This window comes from Myotis daubentonii, chromosome 7 (genome assembly GCF_963259705.1).
Source record: "Myotis daubentonii chromosome 7, mMyoDau2.1, whole genome shotgun sequence".
NCBI lineage: Eukaryota > Metazoa > Chordata > Mammalia > Chiroptera > Vespertilionidae > Myotis > Myotis daubentonii.
In genome coordinates, this window is record NC_081846.1 from 21,543,112 (window position 1) to 21,554,502 (window position 11,391).

At 42.2% G+C, this 11,391-nt stretch overlaps 1 pseudogene; it reads left to right on the forward strand.

Moving 5' to 3' along the window:
* The first annotated feature begins 9,516 nt into the window (after window positions 1–9,516).
* On the forward strand, window positions 9,517–11,133 carry LOC132238809 (potassium-transporting ATPase alpha chain 2-like; annotated as a pseudogene).
* The last annotated feature ends 258 nt before the right edge of the window (window positions 11,134–11,391 follow it).

The window sequence follows — 11,391 nt, forward strand, 5'->3', positions numbered from 1 at the left end:
TCAGTTTCTTGAAAAAGGTGTACAAGGTACATTCCATTCCCAGATCAAATTAAACAATTTGCTCCAAAGTGATCTACTTTCATGCACAAGACTCCTCGGAGCCTCCCTGCCATAAGCTAGGACTTAACTAATGGGAAAAGTCCCCTTTTCCAAACATGCAGTCCCTCCTCTGAATCATGTTCATGTCCCCTGAAGAATTTGTCCATTCTTACAATTGAGGGATTATTAAATTGATATTTTACTTTTCCTGTTTCCTTTTTCTCCTTACTCTACCTCTTTCGTAAACCATGAAGGAGAAAGTTATTCTCAAAGGCTAGAGAAACTAGGTAGTATGAGGGAAGTTCTTTGGAAGGTATGCCAAGCACTAGGACAATGATAGAGAATCATCAACAGAGTAAGATGGACATGTGGCTAAAACTAAGTGGTCAGGTTGGCTTCACTTGGCTTCACCCTGGATTCCCCATGTCGGAGCTACCACGGGAGTACAGGAAACCTCTCCAAGCCATTTTGGAAGCCAGTCCTTCTGAGAGCTGGTTGACTCATAGGAATGCTTTAGAGAGCTGAACAGAGACATGCAAAACCCCCTGACCTTATTTGATTGGCACCTTCATTTTGGTTTTGGGGTGATTTTTTAATCTGTTTTCAAACATCTTTCCAACAAACTTATTTCTAAAGTTGTAAATTTCAATATTAAACATTTAATTACATTCAACAATTATATCATATATAATCTGATTTCCTGGCATCTGAGATCTTCTCTGCTAGGCTATGAACAACCTAAAGAATAAGAAATTGGCTTTTATCTCTGTATCTCCAGACCTCACCCCAGTGATTGGCATATAATAGGTACTTTAAAAAGATAGTGATTGAATAAAACAATGAACAAAGGCTCAACATAGACCCAGCATTAGCTAGGCAGGCATTGGATGGAATGAATTAATGAATGAATGAATGGTGGGAGAGAGAAAGGAAAGAACAGAGGGAAGGAAATGGGAGAGAAGGAGAAAAAAGGACAATGAAATAAGTAGCAAAATAATATACAACATTGGTTCTCCAGAAAGATAAAATTTTCCTGCATGAAATAATTGCGAAACAATGAAATTCAATGTGTGTAGTCCCCTGAGTTAGAAGACAAATAAATAAGTAAAATTGAGTTTTCCCAGGCAGAAAAAGAGTGTGTGTGTTAGGGGAGGTATAAGTTGAAGAAGGAAGGTAAACACCACATAGTCTACTGCCAAAGATAAAAGGATACAGGTCTGATTTTCTTAGGTTGGCTGTATCTATTCATCAAACTCAGTTAATTGCTATAGTAGTCATAACTCCTTTTTGCCTAAGTAAATGAAACCTAAAAGATTTTTAGAGTGTATACCCTTGTTTTCTTAGTTCTTCTAAATGTGCTGTCAGCCAAAGACACTGGCCGCACCCCTCTCTTTCAACACTCTCCAGGGCTTTGTTCTACTTATCAAGCAAATAACTGGTGTGCAGCAAAAACTGTCTCCAGCTTTGGGGAAGCTGCTCTGTTGATTTGCTAATCTGTTTGAGGAACTGACAAAATCAATTATCTCTGTAGGAATCCACAGAAGTGATAGAGGCTCCTCAGGGCTCCTCACTCCTTGCTTTTTTGAATGGATCAATCCATCCCATCCCCAAATGAAGGACAATACTGATGAGACAACCTTCCCCATTGCTTGTGTTGGCTGCCTCACTGTCAGTTTAATTCTATCACTAGATTCTGAAAGTTTCACTACATATTGATGGCAGCCTCATTCATATGACTTGCATTTCTTAGATTACATGTGGGTGTAAGGGCATTTCAGTTAAACATTTAGAGAACCATTAAATATGTCTGTGTGCATACACACAGACAACCTGAAAAATCCCATTGCTCACGAGATTCTGAAGTCTTGCTTCTTGCCAAAAAAAAAAAAAAAAAACCAAAACCTTACACACTGCATAGAAACTCTATGCCATAGAAACTGCTTTGAAAAAAACTGCTTTGAAAATTGAGCAAACCAGGAGCAAGGTGGGAGGAAGGTCAACTTATGTAGACTGAAAGAGAAAGCATGTTCTAATTAAATGCCTACATACTTTGTCATTGTCTAAGTTGATTGTGACATTCCAGTAACACAAATGTATTTTTCTTTGAGTTCTACACAATGTATATATAAATCTTACATATCCATTCAATATTTACTGCCATTATTTATAATGGTCTGAGAGTACTGCAGATGTGAAGTCGATGCTATCTATTTAACATCAAAAACATCTAGAAGGTAACGACCGAACTCTGAAAAATGACCCCAGACACAGAGGATTCCAACCCCAACTGTTACATCAGATACATCAGAAAAGCTTTTTTGAAAAATATTGATTTCTGGACCCACGCTTGCATTTCTGATTCAGGATCTCTGGAAGGGAGGTCTTAGAAGCTTTGCTTTTAACCACACTCCCCCGCACTCCCACTCCAGTGAACTTCAGCAGCCGGCTCCACACCTAGTGCAGGTAGTCAGGACTCAGACTAGTTAATGCAGCTGGGGCTCTTAGCAGGTCTTCTACATAGAACATCTGCCAGCCTCCAGACCTCTCAGAAGGCCATACTCCCCAGGGGACCTATGAGAGGGAGATGAAAGATCTCAAAGAAGGCAGTTCTTTGGTCAAGATCCCAAAACATAGTCATGGTAGAGATCAGCTTACCCTGCGCCGTACAACAATGGCAACCTATTTTCTCACCATTCCTTCCTCAAATTGTCCTTCCACCTGTGGACTTCCTATTGACACAAGGAAGAGAAAAAAAATGAAACCTTGAATGTCACTCAGGATTGTTCCTAGGACCTACCAAAGCAGGTTTCAAATTTACCCCTTCTGATGTTTGTTCCAACTCAACATTTACCCGGCCTCTAGCTTTTCACCTTTTCTCCAGCCCCAAAAGAGATGTTGCTCAGGCTAGTGCCATAAGCAGTGAGGACAATCTTGAGCCTAAAATAAGCCTCTTCCCTTATTTCATTCTATATCTTAAAACCCAAGAAAACTCTAGAGGCCAAAATCACCCTGACCACCACCACCACCATTCATACTACTCTACTTCTGAACTTTAAAAGATGGACTGTGCAAATCTTTCTAGTTCTCACTTTTTTATCTTCTGTTCTAGCAACATTCATCTCTCTTTCTCTGCCTTGCTTTTTCTGCAGTTTCCCCTTTTTATGTTGTGCCAACCAGCAGCAAATCCTAAAATACTATCTCCTAGCACAGCAGAAAGAACTCAGCAGTGATACTAAACTGACCTCATGCTGAGCTTTCAGACCTTCTCCTCTTTGAACCTCTTCCAGAATCTGTCACTCCAGGGACACATGCTCTTGTCTCTAAATTCTTTATAGCCATGGTCTCATCAGCATCCACAAGAAGATCACTGACTGCCCTTCCCTATGACCTGCAGCTGTATTTATTTGTAGCCCTGAACAGTATTGGCTTCTTCTAAACCAGTGGTTCTCAACCTTCTGGCCCTTTAAACACAGTTCCTCATGTTGTGACCCAACCATAAAATTATTTTCATTGCTACTTCATAACTGTAATATTGCTACTGTTATGAATCATCATGTAAATATCTGATATGCAGGATGGTCTTAGGCGACCCCTGTGAAAGGGTCACTTGACCGTCAAAGGGGTGGCAACCACAGGTTGAGAACCGCTGTACAATAACCTCCCTGCCCCACCTCCCACCCACCACTCCTCATCCTTCAGCCCTGGGTCAGTCAGTGCTAACTCAAGGGCAAGTATGAAACAAATTTGCACTTCTCCCTCCTGTTCCAGGTGTCTCCTAATGCTAATTTTTTCCAGATTTCTCCCTAACATTCAGACATTTATATTTGGGATTACTGTTCACAGATGTATTTGTGCAGTTGCAGGCTAGACTTCCTTAAGTTCCTGTCTCTTCCCACCAAGAAAGGACCTCTAAATCCGGAAAGCTCTGTTCTGGAATCTTTGCTGCTATCCACCAGCACCTCCTATTCCAGAATCTACTCATGACTTGGAGAGGAGGTTGGGCAGAAGTGATGCTCTGCTCTTCAATGGTTCAGCCTGCAAATACCCAGCCAGTCCACCGCCACAGCACTCACTGATATTGGCAACAAACTTTGAGACTGCTACCATCCCTCGCTCTGACCTCTGGCCAGTTCTCCAGCAGGGAACTAACTACAGTGCCTCCCAAAATAATCCGCAAACATTGCAAATTGAAATTTACAAGGAGTCCTATCACATTTTTTCCTAAAATTCCAAATCCATAACATCTACAGATCTCCTTTCATCCAATTATTGAGCAATTCTGTGGATGGAAAAAGAACAGCAGAAAAGAAGACCAACTCATCCTCCACCCACCCCTTAAGATTTTGATGTTTTCTTTTTTTATTTGTCTGAGGCACTGGCCAGTGGCCAGGCCTGCCTCTCTTCCTGCTGAGGTCTGTGCATTTTCCCCATTGTGACCCCAATTTTGTTTTTTCCATGGGTGCTCTGGCACATATAGAAGTGATCACGCTTGATGTGAGTCCCAAACATTCACCATGCTTTTGAAAATTAAGGACACCTCCAGGTTTCCATACACCCCATCATCCAGGGTCTTCTTGCCCAATGTATTTATTCATTAGGTGCTCTCTGAAATGTGGTACTGAGGGCATGGCCTGTGGGTCTGGAGTCTGTGAAAAGGTGACTGCGATTGCACTGGCTCACCCAGCTCTCCTTAGCCACCCGTGGGGTTCCAAGTTCTTTTGTATGATGCTAAGTATGAATCCATTTAGCTACCAAAAAAAAAAAAGATTTCTAGCCATTGCCATTTCAGGAGAAAGAAAACACAATGAAGCTAGTCACTACCATGTCTCAGATTCCGAAAGTTAGAGAATTTCTGCTCTCTATAATGTGAGTGGGTCAAAGTGACAAATGGATTGTTCTTTGCCATCTGAGTAGTTGGCATCATGTAGACATGACTGGTATCTGATTCCACTGCCTTGACAAATGCTGAAACTATGCAGACCAAATCCCAGTATACATCCTCTGAGGGCTGTCCACATATATCATGCTGTATTTTGCTGTATCAAAGGCTTTGTGAAAGAAGAGGCCACCTGCTTAGAATTCTTATTGTTGTCCCAAGAGTTTCTAGGAGAGCAGCAAGGGTCCCCTGAAAAGGCAGACTCCTGCTGCTGTTTACCCTCCCATGCAGACCTTTGGTGCCTGCAGAAAGAGACACACACACAGAGATTAATCCCAAAGCACTTAGACCCTGGGCTCAATCATCACACTCCAGTTACCCAGGAGCAGAGCTTAACAGACTATTCCATGATCCACAATGTATTCTAAGTAGTCTGGTCTAAATTCTGGCCTTCCTCGCTTTCTTATGCTTAACTGGAAATCCCAAACTCATCCCAGGCTGGAACTCTGTATTCTGTGCTTGTGTAAAGCCTGGTGATAGGCATGGACCTCAGGCCTTGAATGATCCCTCCCTTTCTAGTTTAGATCCTAAATCTTCGCTATCTCTTCCAACTTGACAGGTTTCCACTTTGCCCTCAGGACTCCTGGTAACCACACAAACCCAGACTAGACTGTCCAGCTCCCAGGCATGAAGCTGCCTCAGTTCAGTGACCCGAAACTGGCTGCTTTTGATGATTTCTTATAACTCTTCAGTAACTCTCATTTCCTACAGAATAAATTTAGTGTGACTTCCCCATGGTGTGTTCTAGCCACTGCTGTGTCTCCACTCTGTCTTCATCTCTGGCTGCCTGCCTTCTCATCCCTACTAAACAGCTCCCAGGTCCTCAGAAATGCCATCCTCTTCGACACCTCCAGGCCTCTGCACAGGCTGGCCCCTCTACCCAGATCTCTATCCCTCCTCCTTTGGTTAATTTCTGCTTCTTTCAGGTTTCAGTTCTAGGTTTTCCAAGAGAAACCCTCTTCTAACTTCCACAGGCCTGCCTGGGTGTTTCACCCACAGCACCATGTTCTCCCTCTTTCAAAGCCCTTCCCACAAGTGCTACCGACAACATTTCTATCTTCCTAACTAGACCATATGCTTTAAAAAACCATGTTCATCACAACCAGTTGGCTTGGGGGTCAATTCCTCCCAGTGATGCCAACAGCAATCAAGGCTTAATTACAACAAAACTGTGCAAACAGCCCACACAGGGGCATACCTAGAGTGCCTAGTTCAAGTGACTGGGGAGGCTAAGCCAATGGGCCACAAGGTGAGAAATATGAGTGACCCTTGAACTGAGAATGACCCTTTGCCAGTTACCCACAGGAAGAAAATGGAGATCTTAGTCCTACAACCACAAAGAACTGTTTCTGCCAGGAATCTAAATGGGCTTGGAAGCAGATTCTTCCCCAGAACCTCCTGATAAGAACATAGCTCAAGTGACATCTTGATATTTTTCAACCTTTGAGACCCTCAACAGAGGACATAGGTAAAGTGTATTGGACACTTGGAAACTGTGAGATAATAAATTTGTGTTGTTCACAGTTATAAAAAGAAAAAGAAAAGAAAAAGAAACCATGTTCAACTCACATTCCCAGAAATCACCAAGGTACTTAAGTACACATAATAGAGACTCAAATATTTGAAGTATGCTAGGTCTTTTCTGTGATGTGAAAATATAACAGTGAATACAACAGGCTTGCCACCACACAGCTCACACTTTAAAGACAATAAACAACTGAATAAACAGAAATGCAATTGGAGTTGTTAAGAGGGACATAAAGAAAAGAACAAGAGGGCTGTCCTAGAGCATACTGGGAGAGGTGAAGCTGGAACACCTACTTTAGACATTGAGCGGTCAAGGAAGGCCTCTCTGAGAAGCTGACCTTGAGCAACGATCTGAGCATGAAAAAGAGCCAGTGGTGCAAACACTGGGGAAGTGAAGTCTCTAGAAAAAGCCTCGTATATTCTAGGAACGCCAGAAGGCTAGGATGGCTGAGCAAAGAGGGAAAATAGCATATTCTTCATATTATCACACCCACAGCATCAGAGGCTTAGACCACAGCCACTTTATCACCTGTGGGATGAGTCACTGCGGAGAAATGTATTTCTTCCCTCCACTGGGAAAGCTGCTTGGTAACAGAGGAGTTCCACACACCATTGCCTTTTCTGCAAAACATTTCAAAGCCCCGGGGCCCTGCCTTTCAAGCTCAAATTCCAGCACAGTAAGGTAAATCTGTTCCTATTTTTAAATTTAAATTTTTTAATTAATTAAAAGTAATCAACAAAGGAACAAAAATTAGTTTATTGGTGGGGATTTTTACCTGGTTGGGGAAAGAATCATATGGAAAAAAAAAGAGGACTTGTCCTTTTAACTAGCCAATCAGGATGTGTCTTTTTGAGAAGATGAACTCTGAAGGTGTCTCTGAGATAAGTAGACTTCTATTCAAAGATTAGGCTGTGTCTCCCTTAGGGTCAGAGCACACCCACTTTATTCCAAGGCCAAGTTTACACCTATGCACGCTAGATCTGGAATGTGCCCTGTTATCTGTTTCTGGTTTAGCTTCACCCTATTCCTGACCCAGAACAATCCCCAAGATAGATTGACTGTGAATAACTGTGGATGACAGCAGGGACGCTGGAGCCAAGAACTGTTTACATGTCCCTCTGAACAACCTGTTCTTTCATTCCACCATCAGAATCAGAACTTCCTCCCTCTGTTCCCCTCCTCCTCTGGCTCTCAGAGATGGTCCACATTCCTAGCTTAGGCAATGCATTCTTGCTGCCCCGACACATACCATCAGAGTAGGCCAGGCAGACCGTTGAGAGAGCTAAGCTATCCACCCAACACTTGGCTTTGGCTGAGGGCATCAAGCCAGGTCATGGTGTCACAGCAGCTAAGGTCCCTTGATAAGTTGCACTGGCTCAACACTTAAAATTGGTTGTGGCATTGTTAATGAAGTTGATGGGGGTTACATCAGGTTATATCCCTCCAAAGCCCAGATTGAATGACTTTTAATTAAGACAAGCCTGGTGGTTCATTCTCCCCTAACTGTGAAGGCAGCTGCTAGATCCAAATTTGGAATGAGTTTCAGTGGGGATAAGGTTGTTAGTTACAGGATGCACTATAACATAATTAGAATTTTTGAGTATGAAAGGTCTCAGGAAGCTCATGGGTTCAATTCCATCATTGCTAAATCACCACTGATTCTGAATCATTTTTAACCAATATCAATGCCTTCCATGAATAGGATTCATTCATTCAGTCATTCATCCATTCATTCAAAAAGTATATATAGCACCTCCTGAATGTCATGCACTGTGCTAGCTATGCGAGTAATGAGATGAATGAGACATGTTCCCTTCCTTCAAAGAGCTCCATAAGGGGCAATGCATATATTTATTTCTCTTGAGAAATGCCACTATATGAATCTTCCAAAGTCAATAACTACCAAAAGTCATCGTGAACTATAATAAGTACCCTTTCTGCAGGGACAGTGGTGATGATGCTGGTGGCTGACCACCTTGGATTACTAAGTCATGTTAAATCATGCAAATGTTTTTCCTCCTCCACAATGTTTCATTTGTCATAGGCAGTTAGTAGTTTGACAAGTAGAATTAAATACAGCTACAGTCTCTGTAGTCTCCATGTGACATTACTTTATTATGGTTACGTAGTCATATTAATGGCTAAATTTGAGTGCTCACTATGTACTGGGAATCATTTTAAGTGCACTATATGCATTATCTAATTTAATCATAGCAACGCCAAGAGGTAAATACTGTTGTTCTGTTTTTATCTTGACTTTATAGATGCAGAAACTGTGGCTTAGACTGACTTGTGTACCTGTTGTCTGCAGGGCTTTCTAGGGGCTCCATCTGAGAACTGCTGACCTGGTTCAAGCTCCTCCCTTTATGAAGCCCATTCAAGCAGGCTTTATTGCTTCCAATCAGTGGCTACATTACTTTGCCAAGTGGTGGCCACAAACACACAGGCCCCAAATTGTGAGGTCATTTAGTCATTGAACAAATATTATTTTGTATCCCCACCTAATGAGAATACGGTGATGAAACAGATGCAGGCTCTGCCCTCAGGAAGCTTTCAATCTGTTAAAGTAAATTAGAAAAATGAACAGAAATAAGGAAAAACCAGGAGTAGGCACTGAACCCACTGGGTTGCCTGATGCCAGCAGAGGGACTGGGCTGACACTGGCCCTTCAGCTCCCCTATTTCAAGGTCCCACACCTGGACACATAGGCCCTGGCTCTTATTATGGTTCAGACCTTGGAATGGTGCCTTCCTGTGGCCCAGGACCCTGAAACCCATCTCACTCTACCAGCATGCAGGTCATCAGCATCATTTTGGCAAGACGGTGTCAAAAATTTACTCTTGGCAGCTCAGTGTGAATAAAGACAGAGAAAACACCCAAAGGAATGGCTAGGAGAAATAGAGAGGCCTAAAGAATGACTGCTTGAAACTCATAAAGAATCTCTAAAAAGAGAAACAAGAAAGCATTAACCTGAATAACCAAAACTTGAGCAATAAGGAACTGGAGGAGAATTATGGTTCAAATGATGTGAGTCTTTCCAGCATGAGAACTACACAACTCTTGGCTCAAGACAATGCCAGACCCTCAGGTCTCTCAAAGAAACATCATAAATTAGCAAGTTCCACCTTAGTAATCCAAGGCGGTTGCAAGGGTTCTTCATCCTTCAGTCTGCCCTGGGCTGGGTTGCATTTGGGATTTAGTACTCCAATGATAAGTATATATTTGGGTTCTGTGCTTGTTCTGGTTATGGGGATCTTTGTTTATTACCAAGAGATGAAACGCACCAACATCATGATCAGATTCAATAAATTATTTCTCTCCAAACTCTTATCATCTGAGATGCAAAAGAGAATACAATCCCTGCAGAGCGGTTAAAGGCCAGGAACATAATGGAGATTAAAAGGAAAGACCAAATTCCTAGGGGTGTCATGTGACTGGCTTCTCAGGGAGTAGAGTAGATAATTTATCTCTTACTGGGAAGTCTAAGTTCCAATCCTGCTCCTGTGATTTTACTCATGGTAATATCCTTGAAACAAAAATCACTGATTTCTCTCCTACAATCCATTAAAAAGGCACAGCAACTAACATGGTCACCAACACCAGCAATCACACCATCACTGGACAGATTGCCTCACTGGTTTCAAGAAGGACATCTGTAATAGTGTCAACAATAAAAAAAAGAATAGGAAATGAAAAGACACCCATTGCCATTGAGATTAAGTACTTTGTTTGTGTTATGGTAGGAGTTGTTTCTTCACCAGCATATTTTTTCTTCATCATCAGTATCTATTAGTATGTCCTGGACTCTACCATCTTCCTCCTTGGCATTATTGTGGCCCATGTACCTCCAGATCATTGTCACCGACACTCATTAATGACAAGAAATGGATGGACAAGAAGAAAAGTGGTAAAGAACCTGAAGTAATGGAGACCCTCAGTCAGTCCAAGTGACAAAATTGACACTTGGACTCACAACAGAGCCCATCTGTGGCTTGATCATCAGATCTATGTAGCTGACACACATGAAGAAGAGACAAACCAATTCTTGGCCTGAAGCTCTGGAATCCGAGCCTCCTTATTTAAGATAATAACACTGTATAATCAAGTTGAGTTCAAACAAGGACAGGAAAGTGTTCCCATCATTGAGAAAGTTGTGGTTGGAGATGCCTCCGGAAATGCCCTTGGAAATTCTCAGAGATCATTTTGGGTGATGTGATAAAAATTAGGAAATGAAACTTCAAAGTGTTTGAAATCCCTTTTGATTCTACCAACAACTTTCAGCACCCTATACATGAGATGGATGACATCAATGACAAGTGCTTCCTCATGACCATGAGATCTTAGAGAAGTGTAGCACCATCTTTATCAATGTCCTGGAACAAGCCTCTGGACAAGGGCACGGTAAGGCCTTCCATAGAGTATACATGGCTAGGTGGCTTGGAGGAGCCACATTCTTGGCTTCTGTCATTCTACTTGCCAGAAATTGAGTTTCCAGAAACCTATTCATTGAACAGATACCATGACCTTTCTAACCTCCAACTTCTGCTTTGTGAGCTCTTGTCAAATGATTGATCCCCTTCAGTCCACTGAGCCAGAGTGCTGGGGTCAATGTTGTTATGTTTACAGGTAATCATCCCTTCACAGCCAAAGCTATTGCCAAGAGTGTAGGTATCATTTCAGCCAACAATGAGCCAATAAAAGACATTTAAAAATGTCTCAACACTACTGTGGAGCAAGTTAACAAATAGGCTGCTAAAGCCACTATGGTGACCAGTATGGAGCTGAAGGACACAAGTCAGGAACACTTGAATGATCTCTTAACCAACTACTCAGAAATCATCCTTGCTCAGACATCTATCTCCCCAGCAGATGTCGGATGGGCTCTCAG